Source organism: Protopterus annectens, chromosome 4.part0, assembly GCF_019279795.1.
Source record: "Protopterus annectens isolate FY-2018-M chromosome 4.part0, PAN1.0, whole genome shotgun sequence".
Lineage (NCBI taxonomy): Eukaryota > Metazoa > Chordata > Ceratodontiformes > Protopteridae > Protopterus > Protopterus annectens.
The window spans coordinates 1800977689-1800998071 of record NC_056733.1 but is presented as its reverse complement, the minus strand read 5'-3'; positions in this window follow the sequence as shown (position 1 = coordinate 1800998071).

Here is a 20383-nt window from a genome sequence, read left to right as displayed (position 1 = left end):
ATATATATATATATATATATATATATATATGTGCGTAAATATACACAGATATAAAACTATGATAAGATACAGCAACTAAGAATGACATATGTTCACAGGCCATGCCAATGGAGGTGAGGGGCCTAAGCAAGAAACGTGTAACATGTAGCATGAACTCCCCCTCCCAGCCAGACAAAGGAAACATACAAACAAACCCACAAACAATGTAAACAATCCACTGCTCCCCAGACCACAGGCAGGATACAACTGGGGGGGACACAGTGGACCCGTGAAGTCTAATCTTGAAACACAGACAGGAGCATCCCTTGCGGAACACCCCAAAAATTGTCTTGTTATAGGAGGAATCCCATGCGAAGACCTATCAAGGTGGGGTGTGTACATACCTGGAATACAAGGGTGGGAAAGCCTGATGACCCATTGGTCAAGACAACGTATGAGATAGGTCCCGTGAAGTGGAGAGTGGGCAGTGTGTAGCGGTGTGTTTAGACACGACCTGCATCCAGAGTAAGGATGAGTGCTGTAGAGGAGGTGCGGGTGGGGGAACTATGGGTAGGTAATTATGGGTCTAGGTGTGCAGGTGTTTGCTGGAGTGGGTCTATACAGGCAGCCCCAGAGATGTAAACAATAGTGTTCATTGGGCAGAGGCCCCAAAGAGCAGCCACACCCACTACGAGTCCCACTGCAGCACAGTCTATTTTACATGGCAAAGAATGGAATAACCAGATGTAGATGTAAATATGTAGAGGTATGTGTGTGTATATATCTACCCATAGCTACATGGAGATATACCTCTCCCTCTCCGTAGTACAAATGTATATATATATATATATATATATATATATATATATATATATATATATATATATATATTTATATATATATACAGAATATATATAAATTCCCACATATAGATATATACATATGCAGACACTCATACATCCATATGTTGTTTTATATATATTTATATATATATATATATATATATATATATATATATATATATATATATATATATACACATATATATATATATATATATATATATATATATATATATATATATATGTATGTGTATGCATACATATACAGATATATATGTATATAGTTATGTAGTTTTATATATATATATATATATATATATATATATATATATATGTGTGTGTGTGTGTGTGTGTGTGTGTGTGTGTGTATATACACATATATATATATATATATATATATATATATATATATATATATACATAGCTAGGATATGATACAGCAGTTAAGACTTACATATGTTCACAGGCCGTGCAAATGGGGGTGAGGGGTCCAATTAACAAACATGTAACACGTAGCATCAACCCCCCCCAGCTAGACCCTTGAAACATAGAAACACACAGTAAAAGTAAACACACCACTGCTTCCTAGACTACAGGCAAGATACTACCAGTGGGAGAGACCCGCTAAGTCTAATCTTGAAACAAAGACATGAATGTCCCTTGTGGGACACCCAAAAATTAAATGATTTTCGGGCTTCCAGCCATTACACCAATGTCCAATGGCAGGCCACGCATGTTCCCGGTCTACAAGGTAGGGGAAGCTTGATGATCCATGGGGCGAGACAACATACGTGATGGGTCCCGAGAAGTGGGGAGTGGGTAGTGTGTACTGATGTGGCCAGACCCGACCTGTACCCGGAATAAGGAAGAGGGCCGAAGAGGATGTGCAGTTCTGGAACTATCGGTATGAAATTATGGGCCTAGCTGTGCAGGTGTTGACTGGAGTGGTTCTATGTGGACCGCTCCAGGGATGTAAGCAATAGTGTGCAATGACCAGTGCTGCCGCCCAAAGGGCAGCCACTCTGATTACGAGTCCCACTGCAGCACAGTCTATTGTACATGGCAAAGAACGGAATAACCAGATGTAGATGTAAAAATGTAGAGCTGTGTGTGTGTATATATAACCATACCTACATGGAGATATACCTCTCCCTCTCCGTAGTACAAATGTATACATACAGAGGCAGGATATAATTAAATACCCACATATAGATATATACATATGCAGACACCCATACATCCATATGCCGTTAAATATATATATATATATATATATATATATATATATATATATATATATATATATATATATATATATATATATATATATATATATATATATATATATATATATATATATATATATATATATATATATATATATATATATATATATATATATATATATATATATATATATATATATATATATATATATATATATATATATATGTGTGTGTGTGTGTGCGTAAAGTTACATATGGTAAAAAAAAATGTCAATGTCTTTGTCTTGACCTTTTATAATGCTGAAATTTCTGGAGCTTTTCTCCCCGGGCCTCCACTGAAAATGGACATATATCCAGCTGGACTAGCCCGGTCAACAAATGTAAAATAAAAAATAAATATGTTCACAGGCCGTGCCAATGGGGGTGAAGGGTCCAATCAACAAACATGTAACACATAGCCTCACCCCCCCCAGCTAGACAGGCGAAACATACAAACACACAATACAAGTAAACACACCACTGCTTCCCAGACTACAGGCAGGATACTACCAGTGGGAGAGACCCGACAAGTCTAATCTTGAAACAAAGACATCAATGTCCCTTGTGGGACACTACACAAATTGATGATGATTGCAGTCAGTCCCTGTAATGATTTCTCTAACCAGGCTGTGTACGTACATGGACTTCTAGGTTGGGCAAGCCTGATGACCCATGGGTCGAGACAACGTACTACATGGGTCCCTAGACGTGGAGAGTGGGCACTGTGTAGTGGTGTGGTTAGACCCCATCTGCACCCACAATAAGTATAAGTGCTGTAGAGGAGGGGCAGGTGGGGGAACTATGGGTATTCAGTTATGGGCCTAGGCTTGCAGATGTTGGCTGGCGCAGTTGTATTTTGATAGCCCCGGGGATGTAAGTAATATTGCGAATTGGGAAGAGCTTCCGCCCATACCTCTCAACATCTTAGAGCAAAATCTCTAGACAGAACCTAAACTGTTGGGGGGACAAATAGGGACAGAAATTAAATATTCCACTTACAACCTTAGAAAGCTGATAGAATAATAAGTTATACATTAGCATGACTCTTCTGAAGCATATGGTGTCTTAAACTCAAATACTTGTCTTTATTTAATGACTTCAGTTCCCAGGTATTTGCCAGACAGATGCAGAATGTAAGAGGAACACACCAAAAGTATGAAGCAAAACTCTGGACAGTCTGCGGAAACTGTACAGTCGACAGGTATGCTTTCGCCTTCCTGATATGGGTCCCACCACAGCACAGTCCCGTTTACATGGCAAAGTACGGTATAACCATATGTGTTGTTGTATAACCCACTACATAACACCTAAGAACACATGGTCACAACACCCCACTGTAGGCATGTAAGACGATCTAACTGGCATCACAAGGTATTATTGTAGTCCTCACCCCCACCCAGAAGTGTGAGTGTCCAACACAAACACCAAATCCAGTGTATATGCACAGCTGTTGTTGTAGACGACATGGCCAGCTGTGGACCTTCCCTGCAGCTGTCCTACACATCCCTGGATAATTCCCCTACTAACTCCCCCCTTTGTGCCCCATGCACACCATGTACCTATCAGCCCCTGTTCCATTTCTATTAATGTTTAAGGTTACATGTAGGTGACACCCTCTTCCCCCACTGTATTGCCAGTATCTGGAAACCCCAACCCACCTGTAGTATCTCAGCTATCCCACAGGACACATGTAAATAACACATGAAGGAACACCACAAGCACACTTGGATCAGCACAGGCTCACCACCTTGCGAAACCTTCCCCCCTAACTCACACTCTATACCACTACATCAACTAGTGAAACCAACACCTCTTGTACTGCCTTGCATATAAATCCCAACATCTGACAAACCTTCCCTATTACTCCACATCCAATTATTCGTACAGGCTAATATACAGTTACAATGTCACCCCCACTACCTATCTATCTACCCCTTCACTATTCCCCTTTGCTGTACAACACAGGTATGGAATAACTATGACTACCCCGAATACCTGCATGTAACCTATCCAGACCTGTTAAACAGGAATCCAACTTCACCTTAAACTGACCTTTGTCAACAGTCGTACCTGACATGTAATCCTGACCTAAGCATGGATAATACCGACATGTTAACATAAACTAAGCATGAAGAATGGGGGATGTAGCTATGCTGCGTCTGTTACCCTTTATGAATGTGAACACCCCAGTGTTAAGTGGAATAAGTAGCTGAGGTCAATGTAGAGCTCTACTCCCCGGGCAACCACTGACAATGGACAAGCATATAGTCGGATTGTCCCGGTTGACAAATGGGAAATAAATACATGAAGTTGTGCATGTGTATGTGGGAGCAAGCGGGTGTAAGCCTGTTTGTCCACTGGTATGCAATTACCACACTGGTGAAGCAATGCAGAGGCCAACTCAGTGCAAGAAGCCGCAACCAGAGGTCAGCAATGCTGTGCTTCATGCAAACCAGTGCATACCCACCTACAAATGTTTTACAGTGCCTTAGTCACTCTGTAGCCAACAGCTGTTGTCGTGGCCATTAACAAAACATTCTGCACTTCTAAGTTGCAAATCCCTGACCCTGCACACTATATTTGACGTGAGTTCCACTAAGCCATGGCGGATACACATTCAGCTGCTGTGATCACAAACACATCATCCAGCACAGTTATCCAACAGTATAGGAAATGTATATGTGTGTAGCTTAATACCAGCACACGTGTCCATTGCTCATCCACAGTATTATGAGCAGTCTATGTTCATCACAAAACAGTGCCTGTCCAATCATACTATGAGAACAGTAGTCCTGCATAATACCAAAGGGAATAATGATATATGGTGCACACCGTGGGGGCGTGTGAGCGTGCTTCATGCACAGTATGTCACACCTGGGGCATTGGTTCTGTGGAACAGGGAGATGAGACTGGCCAGGAGTATAAGCGAACCGCTGCTACACAAAACCCTGGCAGGATGCTACCAGTGGGAGAAACAGTGTAGACCAGCTAGGCCTACTCTTGACACAACAGGTCCATCCCTGGTGGGATGAACCAAATATTGTGGGTCATATCGATGTCTCCATCAGTACTGGAGGAGGATCAAGGGAAGGCTGGTACATACGTGGACTAAACGGATGAAGAGCCTGTAGACGCTTGGGTCGGGACAGTATACTGGAGGAGTACCAAGACGTGCAGAGAGGGAAATGTGTGGAGGTGTGGTATGGGAGGGCTAGCAACTGGGGAATGGATGGATGCTGTGTACGTGGAGCTTGGGGGCTGGGGGAAGGGAACATGGGTATGTCATTATGGTAGACATATGCAAATGAAGCAGAACAGCAATAGTGTAGTGGGTAGATCATCCACCTAACATGCACACATTCCCGGTTCGAGTTCTACTGCAGCACATTCTATTTTCCATGTGAAATCTGTATGTTAACATCATTGTGCTGTATAACCTACTAAATCATATTTATATTTGCACAGGAGTACTGCTTTAAATGCACATGTGAAGTGTCATAATGACTAAGGAACTATTAAGCAGGCATAAGTACAAAACAGCAGTAGTAAGCATGGATAAGTAGTTGTAAGCGTGTGTACATGTATTTGCACGGGGGTAAGCATTGCCTGCATAGATTAAGCAAAGTAGATGCTAGCTGAGTGTAAGGAAATGCAACTGGAGGTTATCATTGCTTAGCTCCTCGCAAACCTGCGCAAACCTGCATACAACCGCTCAAATGTCCCTTACACACTCTGTATCCGACAACTGGTGTTTTGCCCAGCAACAAAATAGACAGCATCTGCAAGGCCCAAACCCAGGACTCTGCACATCATACACTACGTGATTTACCAGTAAACCATGGCAGATGTGCATACCCACTTATTTCACATACATATCATCCAGCACAATCAATCAGCTGCACAGGAAATGTAGTAATATCACACCACACAACCTCTTAATGCAAGAATCCCGGACATAGTGCACCATAATGTGGGTACAAATAGGGATATCTGTCATATATTGCTCTAATACACTTAAAACGTTGCAAGTTACACAGTTATATGTACTAGAACACATATATTGAAGGAGATAATATGTCTGAAACAAGAACGTGTCGGCACGAATGACTGACCTCAGTCCTAAGGTCATCCATGTCAATTACTAAGAGAGTGAGGTACAGGCCACACATATAAGCTGAACATGCATGGACATATGGACAAATATACATCTGTAAATGTAGACAGATAGACGGCTATAGGTATATATATGTGTATGTATGACTCACAAATAACCATATGACAGCAATTGTACATAGATAAATATGTTCAGTGTATATATATATATATACATATCTACATACATACACACACACACACACATATATATATATATATATATATATATATATATATATGTGTATTATATATAAATATATAAATATATATATGTATATATATATATATATATATATATATATATATATGTATATATATATATATAAATACATATGCATATCTAGAGCTATATCAATGTCCAGTTCTATCCCTCTATATATGGGGTTTATATATAATATATATATATATATATATATATATATATATATATATATATATATATATATCACTGAATGTTCAGAACATCGACGTTCTGATCATCGAGACCAAAAACTCGATGTTCAGAACATCGAAAATTCAAAATAAACCATAAAAAAAATCACTTGCACTATGTTATGCAGGGGGGCTTTGCCCCCCTGTGCCCCCCACACCCACCTACTTTAATATTCCAACTCCGAGATCGCACTACAGTGGGGTAAGGGAAATCTCCCATTTACCACTATGTGGTAGTGCTAAACGGAGATTTCTTGCAGACTATCTGCAATGCCAACACTCAGATGGCACACACACACACACACACACACACACACACACACACACACACACACACACACACACACACACACACACACACACACAAACATGCATGGCACCTTGCTGCTCTGCAAACACAACCAACATTCCACAATCTCACTTACCTGGCACTTCCACTTTAAACCTTCAATGTTCTAAACATCGATGTTCTGGTCTCGATGATCAGAACTTCAATGTTCTGAACATTCGATGATTTAAAGGGAGCCCATAGATATATATATATATATATATATATATATATATATATATATATATATATATATATATATATATATATATATATATATATACAGATGGACATGTGTATATGATTTCCACATGGGAACGGACTCCTAGTCCACTCCGTACAACATAACAAACCATGAGCTCAGTTAATGGGGGTGGGGGCACAATTGAGGGACATCTGGTAATTACTGCTATATAACTCCTCCCAGCCCTAATGGATATGCTGTGCAATCTAATATCCAGCACATGCAGTACTTGACATCAGGACCCACCACAACACAGCTACAATGCTCCAAAGGTAATCCAAATCACCTGTACATGTCAGGGCAATATCTGTAACATATCATGCAGAAAAGCCTTTGTACAACAGGGAATGTACAATGCTGAAGGGGTACACATTACAATGGTACAGATATGCACACACATCTATACATTGACAATCATGCAGGTATATATATATATATATATATATATATATATATATATATATATATATATATATATAGATAGATAGATAAGATATATGAGATATATGGGTACATACACATATACACAGACAAAGGGTATTAGTAGCCATACATGTGTAGAAGTAGTGTGGAAGTACTGGGTGCAATGTATATCCATCAGCCACAAGTCCTGTAACTGGTACCTGTGACATGTGTAGTGTGGCAACCAGCCCCACAAAGGGAATACTTACATTACACATTTACCCTCTCACAATTCAAAGGACATGACATGACAACCATGTATGTATATATACACAGACAACCTTTATTTGTGTATCATACAATAATGTATGCCATTACTCACAGCTCATAGAATTTGATGTATATAACCAGTGATGGATGCAAGGCCCACACAAAACAGCAGATGCAGACAGTGCGGATATATAACATACTATGGTGTCCAGGTCAAGCCCTTCAGTTCGTACAACAGTAGACAAAGGATTTGCCTGCAAGATAAGTAACAATCAACAATATTAGATGTAGTTCAGCAGCCTCCAATTACACCCTGTAGTCAAGCCCTAGGGGTACATTCATTACTTGTGGTAATGTCAATGTATCTGTCACATGTATGGACCTTGACCAACAAATGTTGTGGGAGTCCACGTTATGACTAGGATGATAGCAGGAATGCTAGTAGTAATTAATGATAGATCATTACCTAACAACCCCTAACCGTATCACAGCAGGACAAAGCCTGCCATATATTCCCACTATATGTCCTGGACATGGAGTGTAGCCCTACCCTAGCCCCTGTAGTTCCAAAGTCATAGTGCAAGGGGATGTCAGGTATGTATAGCAGGTATATTAATAGACTATTGCTACTGTCATTGGGATTGTCTTCACAGACATGGTGTGTGTAGAAGGTGACATCTGCTCATAACATGTATGCCATTGGCTACTGACAGACATCCTAAGGATATAATTGTAGAGTACCTGCATATATAGCAGGATCGACAGCCATGTCACAGCACAGGGTAGGATACACCTGTCTGACAGTGCATAACCACAGCTAATGTGAACACAGCCACCAGCCACATATGGTACACTAGCATAATAGTACAGTATATGGACTATCTGTTCTACACCATCCTCATATGTGCCACTCACTGAATGACCCTACATATACTGGGCTGCTACACAGTTTGGTCTGATGGCTGTCTGTGGTATGGGACATGTGTGTATATGGCCCTACAAACATGTATGGTAAAATGGTACCATACAGTAGAGCAGCATGTAACATCAGATAGAAGGGGAGCTAGAACAATGACATCTACCTCAGTCTGTACACAGGCCAAAGTACATATTAACAATACACACACTGCTGACATTCACCATCACTACACAGACCTCAGTACTGTACAAACATCCACAGAATGTCCAGGTTATGGCATGAAATGTAACCCCTACTGTACTTATTATCAGATATGATGACACTATTTACGGTGTACAGCACATATACACCACTTCATGCACGACATATGTACATAGGTTGACAGAGGTGTGGCTGACAGCACATACACAGGGCCAGTATAGACATGTTGCTGTTATACTCTCATAAATCTACCATTGTAAAGGAGTTTGTTGCAACATATGTCCAATGAGGGATATGTAGTCTGTAACTGTCATGGCCTTCACCATCAACAGACTGCAATCCTCACACTACCTTCTGCATTCCACAGGTAGATGCATCATGGCTAAGACATGAAACCAAAGGCACAACACTGCCCGGTCTGCAGATGACCCTGCAGATGGGGATTCCTCATATACATGGAACTGACGTGGCAGGTATTGCGACATGTATGACAGGCATATCCAAACACTGTTAAAACAACATTACTCCATATGCAGTATAGCAGCACTTGCAGTCTGTAGTCAGGTCAGGCACATCCCCCTCCTGTTTGGTGCCCTCTTTCTACAGTGTATGTTGTTAGAGGTAAATCCCCAACCCATCTGAGATGCTGTTTGCCAAACAACAGTTCTAGTTGCTGCTCACAGTGACAGACAAGGGCCAACACCACCATGATGTTCCCAGGTATTGGAGTGCATTTCCATGCAATTGGCTATGGGAATGTTACCACAGCTGTTCCACATGCAATCAGCTAGGGGAGGGCTGAAATTCGTGCAGAGGGCATCAGCTGATCATGAGCATCACTTAAAATACACATGCTGCTGCCTAAGCAAAGCAGGTATGGGCCTCTGTATCCACCAGAGAGGGAGTGGGGGAGACAGACAGAGGCAAATACATGTCAGGGAGTGGTGGGAGGGTAAAACTGAAACATGTTTGTGTCACACACCTGCCAGCACAGGGTATCAAACCCCTGACACCTATGTAGTGCTATCACAGTTCGATGCAGTTATTGGATGTGCCACATGGGTTATCTGCTGGGGAGCACTCAGAACATATATGTGATGGTGAGTGACATCTGCAACAGGGATACGGTAGATATACAGTAGGTTACATACACGTGCCTGTCATCATGAACAGGTGCCAACGTCAACACAGGCACACTCACACAGGGACACACACACATTAACACACTTGGCAGGGCAGGAGTGTGACTCATCACTAGTGTGATTGCCACAACACATCAATGTGCAGGGAACACATGCACCACATGGGTCATATGGAGGTCATATGGGCAGTGAGTATGAGGGGGTGTCAGCCATAAGACAACATGCTTCACTGTGCCCTGGGGGGGTGTAGTGCATGTGGATGTGGACATACGCACCATACAACACACACATGAACACACAGGGTGCCAGTTCTGACATGCATGGGTGCATGTCTGCACAGGTGTGTGGTGGTCAGCAGTGCCAGCAGCTATACAAGGGTAGGCAATGGGTATACCTTGGCATCAGGCCACATGATAGTGGTCTGCATTGTGGCTCAGGCCTGTAGCTTCTGCATTTGCCCACACAGGTGGGTATTGCATCCCTCATCCAGTCACGTGGGTGACTGTTGTGTGTGGCCAATGCTGTGCATCACTTGCCATGTATGTGTTTCCTAGTCCATGACTTGGATGGTGTCTAGGATGTGCACACCTCCCACATGCATGTACAGTGACATGTGGAACTGTACCTGCATGCTGTGAATACAGGTTATCATCAGATGCACCAGTCTTGTCCACCTGTGGCAGGGACTGGTATTTGTCAGCAGATTTTCACTGCACCTACATTGATAGCATGCTAACAGCATTCCCTGATGTCAGTGTCATCTGTCCATACAGGGCATGTTGTCAGGCATGGTATGTCCATTGTGAGTCACATGTGAAGGCACAGTGGGGTTGCTAACTGTGATTGGCTGGCCTTGATGTCACGTGTATGGGTATGGCTTTGCATCCCAGCCTCTCAGCTATTTACATCTGTTATCCCTGTATGGTTGACATTGTGATATATAGTAGGGCCACCATAAATTAAATAAGCAAAACCCCTCTACATTGCCCACAAGTGTCACACACTCACAATCCCCTCTACACAGGGGACTACAAACACACACACCTGTTATGTGTGGGAGTAGAACCCCTACCTAACAAGTTTATTACACTACAGCACTACGCAGTTATAGTACACACCACAGACATTACTGAAGTACATCTTCCCCAAAGGTGTATTTCACAATTAATGACATCAGCAGGATTACCAAAGTAGGGCATTTGTAATGTACTGCAAGTGAGTAGCCTATAATGCATTGCTCCATACACAGACACTGAAACACACACAGAACATCTGGAACTGCCATGGATGGAGATGGAAACCTACCACTGTTTTAAATCACGGCAATTACTAGGCTATCACTTTATGAGGTGTATTTCTAGGTGAGTGACATCAGCAGCCTTGACAAAGTAGAGTATATGTATTGTGCAGAGTGTGAGTAGCCTAAAAAGCATTGCTCTCTACTCAGTCAGACACACACACACACACACACACACACACACACACACACACACACACACACACACACACATACACACACACACACACACACACACACAAACACACAGTTGCCAGGTACGGGGTTCAAACACCTACCTAACTAGTTCATCACACTACAGCAATATCAGTTAGAAAATGCACTCTGGCAATTACTGGGCTATCACTTTCACAGAGGTATATTTCTAGGTGAGTGACATCAGCAGCCTTGCCAAAGTTGAATATATATATTGTACGGAGTGTGAGTAGCGTTAAAAGCATTGCTCTCTACTCAGTCAGACACACAGATTCACACACAAACACACACAGTTGCCAGGTCTCGGGTTCAAACACCTACCTAACTAGTTTATCACACTACAGCAGTATCAGTTACAAAACGCACTATGGCAATTACTGGGCTATCACTTTCACAGAGGTATATTTCTAGGTGAGTGACATCAGCAGCCTTGCCAAAGTTGAATATATATATTGTACGGAGTGTGAGTAGCCTAACAAGAATTTCTCTCTACACATTCAGAGTCAGACAAGCACGCACACAAACACACACTCACACAATTGACAGGTCTAGGGTTAGTACTACTACCTAACTAGTCTATCACTACAGCAGTATGCAGTTATGGGACGCGCCATGCATATTACTGAGCTATAGCTCTCCCAAAGGTGTAATTCACATTGGATGACCTCAGCAGGCTTGTCATACTACTGCTATGGGGAGGGCGGTGTGTGCATGGGCCATACCCCATTCATGTAGGGGTTGACATGCCACATACGGGCACACACGGGGTCATATGTCACAGGTACGTGTATGCAGCTACTAGATGGATACTTCCTTGTACAGTCCTGTTGCACAGCTGGCAGGTGCACCACATAGTCTGTCATGCTGACAGGTACTGGTGGCTAGTATCTGCCATGGGTTAGATCCGCCTCTCTCATGTTGGGGGCTCTTTGGCTGTGTGCTGCTTGGGACAGGCCCACATGTCTCCTTATCACGGTCACCCTCTTCCACACATCTATGCCTGTATACCTGTGGCTTATTATAGTGTGTTGTCCTTACATATTTGTCTGTATTCCTATCCACTGTGTGTGCAAGGCAGGAGTGGTGCATACTGATGTGTCTGCACTGAGAACTGCGACTGCCAGTTATGTCTGGTCCACTGGTGTTTGCAGACATGGCCTTCAAGTGTTTAAGTGTGTGAGCATGCCCAGTATGGCCATCTGTGTTGCATGTGTGGATCACGTCCATGTAGTTTGTACTGTGGTGCTGACCTTTGTGTTGTACACCGACAGGTAGCATGCTGTGTCTGCAGGGTATCCATCGGTCATTTGGCATTGACTGTTGCTGCATTTCTGCATACTGGGGGGGACACCTGACTGTTTTTACTGTTCTACACAGGAGTGGGGGGACACACTTGACTGTTACTATAAGTGTACATTGGATGGGGGGGTGCACCTGACACTTGTACACATTTGCTAGGACTGTACTGGTATGTCAGGTACTCCATTTCAGTCTGTAGTCTTACCTATCCTGCTGGCTAGAGGCTTACCAGTGTACTACAGATCCTAGCTTTGTTTACCTACATATTAGTTTCTGACTTCCTAGCCTTCACAACTTACATCCGACTGCCTGTGGTCTGTCTGTGTAGCCCTGGGGAGTGGTTACCCATAGGGCACATTCCGAGGCCATAATACAGCATTTGTTTGTGTTTGTCTTCATCTGTCCTGCTGGCTGAGACTTTTGTTGGGTATGTGAACCTTCCTGACTAACATGTGTGGCTCTTGTGGACACCCATGTCACTCAAGCCATTTCCTGCAGTGGGCTTTGTCACCCTGTGTAGTACTGGCTACTATGGAGACTCCAGTATGTGTTACAGATGTCATGATGTGACTACGGGTGTCTACTGTCTGCTGCCTTGACATTCGGCCACCCAATTCCCTTGCATGGTCACATCCATACCATAACTACAAGTAAAAACACATTATACTCCATTTGGCAATTGGTAGGTTGACTTACCTTGAGGGTGTGCCAGACTTGACGATGGTGCTGGAGGGCTGGCTATGTCGGATGCACATAGTACACTCCCTATACATGGTTGGGCACAGGTAGTGTCATGTTTGGCATCCCTTTTACTGTCTGTGTGAGTCAGAGAGAGGTGTCATTCCTTGGGTCCCTACTGTGTCAGTGCATATGCTATGCATTGCCTCTTTGCCAAGGCCAGGGCATACTGGGCACACCCCTTCTGCCTACTGGGGCAGGCTCGGGTTGTTCCTCCTCCAAGTCACTCTGTGCATGTACATGCCTTGGCATTGGTGGAGGGCTGTGTGGACCTGCCCCATGCTGTTCCTGCTGCAGCTGTTTCCACAGGATCATATTGTGTAGCATAGCATATACCGTAACAATTTGGGTATATGTAGCTGGTGAATACTGCAGGGCTCAACTGGATGTGTCCAGACACCGGACCGTGACCTGAGCATCCCAAACACACGCTCTATTATATGCCTGGCCTGTGCATGTGCCTCATTATGGCATTGTTGTTAAGGTGCGTGTGCATTTCTGATGGGTGTCATCAGCCATGGCTCCAGTGGGTACTCAGTATCCCCCACTAGGTGACCATAGGGGATATCCCCATCAGCAAATCTGTGGTACAGCTGCATCAGTTGCCATATGTGTGAAGTGTCATAGCTTCCAGGGCAGCCAGCACACACATTCAGTATAATGCCCTGGGCATCACATACGACCTGACAGTTGATGGAGGGGATGCCCTTGTGGTTGATCTAGGCCCTACCCTGCTCACCGGGTGGTGCTTTGATGTGTAAATGCATGTAGTCTATAGCACTCAGTACCCCAGGGTAGTTTGCTATTTGGTGGAAGAGATGCATATTGCTGGTCAACACCTCATGTGTGTTGAGGAAATATACATGCTCACTGGCATGTGCTGGCATGGCATCCAGGAACTGGTGGAATACTCTGGATGCTGATGCCTGTGAGATTCCCATGATATCCCCAGTTGTGCTTTGGGAGGTTCCTGTGACTAGTATACCTAGGCCTATACATACCTTGGAATACACTGGGATGGGTTCCCTTCAGCCAGTGTGGTGTGTCAGGTGTGGCCTGCACAACTCATCGATTTGCTGTAGGAGGTCTCTGTCCACCCTATAGAGCTCCACTATCTCCAGCTCATGTAGCCCCTGGTAGGTTACCCTGGGTCTGTACACTCTTCTCTGTCTCCTCACTGTGGGTTGTTCAGCAGCATTCACATCCTCACAACCCTCAGCCTCTTACACATGTTCTATGTTGCCTGCTGCAGCCCTTCTCATTTTGTAGGTTTGTTTGTTAAAATTTCTCTGCTTGTATACACCGGTGGTGTAGAGTGTGGAAAAACCAGGGGAGAAGGTGTTTGCTTGGTTTATAGTGGTGTCCTGGCCTGGGCTGGTCTGCTGCCTGTGTAATTAGCTGATTCTGATACAGTTCACCTGGCAGCTCAGCTAGTTCTCCTTGATTACCTTCCTACTGCTGTTTTCCCTTCCCATTGCCTCCCTGTTTAAGCCTGTGTGTGCGCCGCGCAAACAGAGTGCTCAAATGTACACAGAGCTGCTATTTCCTGATTTAACTTCCTTTTTCTTCCCGTGAAACCTGGTGCGTGGCACACACACACACTTACACTTTGTAAGGAGTGCTAGGCAGCTTGAACACACATCTAGCTTAGCTGTGTTAAGCTAGGAGCAGTCCCGAGCCACAGGGCTCCAATCCACTTACAGTATGCCTGACCCCCCCCCATGATGTCACCTATATCCTAGTCTTGCACCCAGCTATTTATACTCTTACACTCTTGGGACCTGCCTCACACCCTGGGGAAATCTGGGATTCACTATCCTTCCCCTCATTTGCATAGGATTGCCGGCTAATGCATAGTTACATGTCCCACACTGAGCCTCCCCTCTTAGCAACCATTACTCACTGGCCAGGTTGTCTTATGCCTGCCATTGACTTGCATGGCAGAATACTGCTTTTAGTTAGAATGCTTATTTTAGGTTTGTTGTATTATTTTTTCCCCCCGATCCCGTTTGTATGCCGCTGCCCTATGCTTAAACAGGCAAGATCTGCGAAAAAAAAATAAAAGCTGTTTTTTTTTATTATTTACGCATTTTGCAATGCCAATGGCCTTCTACTTAGCCATTGGCATGCTTCATCAATGATATGTAGCCTTTATTTGGAGCTGTCATAGCTCCGTTTTGTAGTTTGCAGAAATGTACTCGGTTACTAACCGAGTACATTTCTGCAGACTGCACTCTTCTTGTACTGACAGCTGCCTGCTTCCTGGATCACAAATGACCCTCATTTGCACAGTTTTCTCCTGCAAATGAGGGTAATTTGCATACATGAGCTCGGTCCATGCAGGATTAGCCTAAGAGCTCACGTGGACGTCCTGGGAGCTCGTTCCTGGATCGCATGATGGCCATATTGCTGAAAATAGCTATTGGGCTAATCCTGCACACTATATAGGGCTTCGTAAATCCAGGGAGTGGTTTATTTGGCATTTTGCTTAGAATGTATGGCATTTTATGTGGGTAGAACTACATGTAAGTTAAATAGGAGAATCTATGGACATTAATATGCTATTCAAATAGGTGATGATAGAAATTCCCTGAGAAACATTATATGTCAAATAAGCGTAAAATCAATTTTATATTTCTGGTTTTGGAAACAATACATAACACTAATTACTTGATGAACGTAGAGGAAGAGCTTGGTTGACTAAAATATTGCTAGCAGGTAAGGTTAAATGCCTGCTTTCCACCAGGCTTAAACAATAGGGAAGATTTTGTGATGAATTTAAAGAAAAAAATTGGATGAATTATTCAAAAATTCAACAAATTATTTTTTATTTTCCTCTGTCCCTGTCTATAAAATAAAAATATCATCCAAAAAATGCACATACATTTTGATGTACTTAAACCATTCTTCATGCATTTTAAACTGTATTTAAATGTATTCATTAAAGAGTGTAATTAGATTCTGATGAAGTCCCCAATTTAGGGACTGAAAGCACTCAATCTGTATGTTTTGTATGTGGAAGAATAAAGACAGCTTGTACTGAAGAGTTGTCTGATTTTTAGAGAATCCTGCTGCTGACAATGTTTACTTTGGGACACTTTTCTTTGGTGTATTACATATGCTGTGGTTACTTTTGGTTGTTTTTGGATGTATTTAAAGAGAAAAGGGTTAAAACATTAAGTTGAACCCTATGAAAATGGTGTGATGTAATTTTAAGAGTATCATGTGATGTTTTTGCTATTTTAAATTTTGTAGTGCATGAGCCAGACCTCAGTCTGAAGTCTCTGTGGTGAATAAGAGGAGACAAAAGCACTTACATGAGGTTATATTAAACAGTGCTTGTTTTTTCATGCAGTTTTGTAACTTTATTTCATTGGTATTTTGTTGGTTGTTGCTGCTTTTTGGATTAAACTATAAGGATTAAAAGCCATAACATTAGGCGTGCCATTGTTGAACATTGGAACCTGTGTCAACATGTTGAGCATCACACATGGCAAAACCCAATACCATGCTTCATATCTTTATTGCTATTTCATGTACATAGTGCCAATGTGTCTGTCAAGGAATCCATATGAGTTTAATAGTGCAAGTGCTGTTTGTAAGGCTGTATATCTTTGTGCACAACCAGTTACATGTGAGATCTGAGTTGGTCCCCAGTTCAGACATATCTTGTTAGCAGGAATTTTGCAGACATGGCTGGCAATAAAGAAATGGTACTAAATTAAGAGCACTGAGGTGTGGTGTTGAGGAGTCCAGGATAATTGTGTCACTCCTCATAAAGTGCTACAGCCGTAGGCTGCTGCAGTGGGATTATACCATGTGTCAGTATAAGGCAGAAGCTTGGCATAGCTTAGCCAAGGTTGTATCCAGTGCAACTGAAATTCCATATACTGGAGAACAATGTCATCACCTCTATAGTGATCCTAAAAAGAGCACGCAGGACCTCTTGAGCTGATAAGAGGCTGAATTTAGAACTAAGAATACCCCTTAGTTGTATAAGTAAACTGACCCATTATCTGTCTATGATACAGCATTAATGATCTAGCTAGCCCAAACAGTTACTCATTATGCTTTCATATATATTTGTTTTCTGTTTTGTACGGTACAGCTGCAGAGAAAATGGCAGTGAACCATGAGATGCACTGGGAGAGATTAACTCAGAGAGGTATGATGTAAGTATGACTTGGGTCTAAATTCATACCAGAAAATTATTTTTAGTCCCTCAATCACTAGCACCTCGAGTAGGCATATCTCAACCTTGATATCAACCATGCATGCCTTACCCAATAATTCTTGCTGCTTTTATTAGCCAATGAGAACATCAGCTTACCTAGAAGCAGCAATTCATTTTTAGTACAAAGTAGTACTTCTAAACTATTAACAGTAATCGTATGTCAGGAGCAATTCAAATATGGTAATTGCAATTATTTCATTTGAATGTATATATCCTGTCCATTATAGTGAAATAAAGACTGTTCTTACTTATATCCTAGAAATGAGATGTCTCTATTTTATGACATAGTCATATCTTAATATCATATATGGATGTGGCAAAGGTGTACTGAATTATCATAATTTCTTATGTAGTGCTCCATAAATAAATTAATGTGACATGCCATGGATCTAATTATTATTTTTTGTCACCCCCAGCCTAACTCTCTTTCTATATATTATTTTTGGGAGGGTTAAATTTATTAACATTCTGCTGTTTGCATATCTTGCTGCCGAAAACAAAATGAACAACAGCATAGAGAGGTAGACCAACTACTGCAGGTTGGCCCACCATACCTCTACTGATAGTAGAATAGGCAACCAGCATTTCAGGTTTACAATCTGTCATTGTTGCCTTACTAACTCCTGTCCTACCTGCTCCAAGTGTGTCAGGTAGCTCTGCCCTTGCTGCTGGTGCAGTGGTACCTTTCGGGAGCAGTACCAGTGAAGGTTGCAGTTTTATCACCCAGCATGAGCTGACAGGGCTGGTGGAGGATACCATGCAGTGTGACCTTCGTGCAAGTATCAGCATGTTTGAGAAGTCCTGCACTAGATTGCTAAAATAATGCCATGTTTGACACTTCCACAGTCAGCAAACAGTGATGACAGTGCTGAGGGTGAGGACTAGATTCTTAATGTTCTCAAGCTGGACATGGATGTGCCTCTGATGTCCCCTACCTTTCCTCTATCACGGTGTACCACAACCTTTTGTCTCTATCACCATCCCTGTCTGTCTTGTATGTCCTTAATATCTACACATGCTTCCTAACTTACCCTACCTACCCAAACCTCTCATTACTAAACACCTTGCACAACATTCCCCTATCTCTCTCTTCCCCAAAGCAAAACAAAAAACAATATATGTCTCATACATAGCTCTGCACTTTACCTATCTTGACACTTGAATTGGCCTAGTTGGCCATTCAATATTATTCTGTTGTTGCTGCCATCACTGGTGTGGTGACACTCCAAAGTCATGAAATTGTGTGTACAATTGTACATTTATATTGTGAACAACTGGATAGCTATGGTGCTCTCCCAACAACCTCCTGCACATTTCTGTATTCTTTCTCTTGTGTCCTACCCTTTGCTTGCCAATCTCATTTACTCCACTGTCCTATGTACCCTGTTTTTCACATGTTTAACCTGGTGATAACATAGATTCACACACAACACACATGACCAGAAATTGCCCATGGAATTGCCTTCACTTTATGTCCTCAGCATTTGCACAGAGGTTGGCATAGCACAGCAATGCTGAGTGATAGTGAACGCTGTTTAACTTGCTATGCCAAAAGCTGAAGATTTTAATTTCAGATGCAGAAGTCAGGCTAATTTCATGCAAGTGTGCTTAAATGTGCTGTGCTATGGGAATACAGAGTAAAGGCAGTCCTATGAAACACTTACTGCAAAATTTCTTAGGCTGCAGGATATAATGAACTCAAAGTTCCTGTGTGGTGTGTTGAGATAATTACTGTGTTTGAAGACTGATATTTTTGCATAGTGTCATGGGTTTGATTACAGCCATAGGTCAGTTTATTAATTCATGACATTTTATATTGCTATCATATATTTAACTGCCAATGTCTATATATATACAACATTTCATTAACGTACCATTTTAATAGAGCAGCAAGGCATCATCTGCAAAAACCCTACAGCACCAAGAGGGACAATTATTCAGCCAACCTTATCCTGTTTATGTCTTCATGTTTGTTGTAGTCTGCTACCCCATATTTGTCCCTAAAACAATCACTTTATTGTACACAGCATGACAGATTAATGATTTAATAAGTAAAAAGTAATCCACGGTACAGACATTCCTACATGTCCCACAAAACATATTGCTATTCCTGTCTGCAGCTGTCTCTGTCTCTGTCTCTCTCTCTTCATCCCTTCTAGATCAGTAAGGTGTCACTGTGCTTCAGTTGTGTTACCTAAATATTGTGACACAGTAATTCCTTTGGGGTGTGGTGAAATAATACTCACATGTATAGACAGACTTCTGACTACTTTCAAGCATTCTAATGCAGCCAGTGCTCTGTTTTATTCTTTTCAGCAACAATTATCATTATTCTGTCATAAGCTGCTTTGTCCCTGCCTCCATCTCATCCTGTCGATGTATTTTCTCCCTTCTGTATCATTATTCTTCCCTCTATATTTGAGCAGTATTTGGCACCAGGC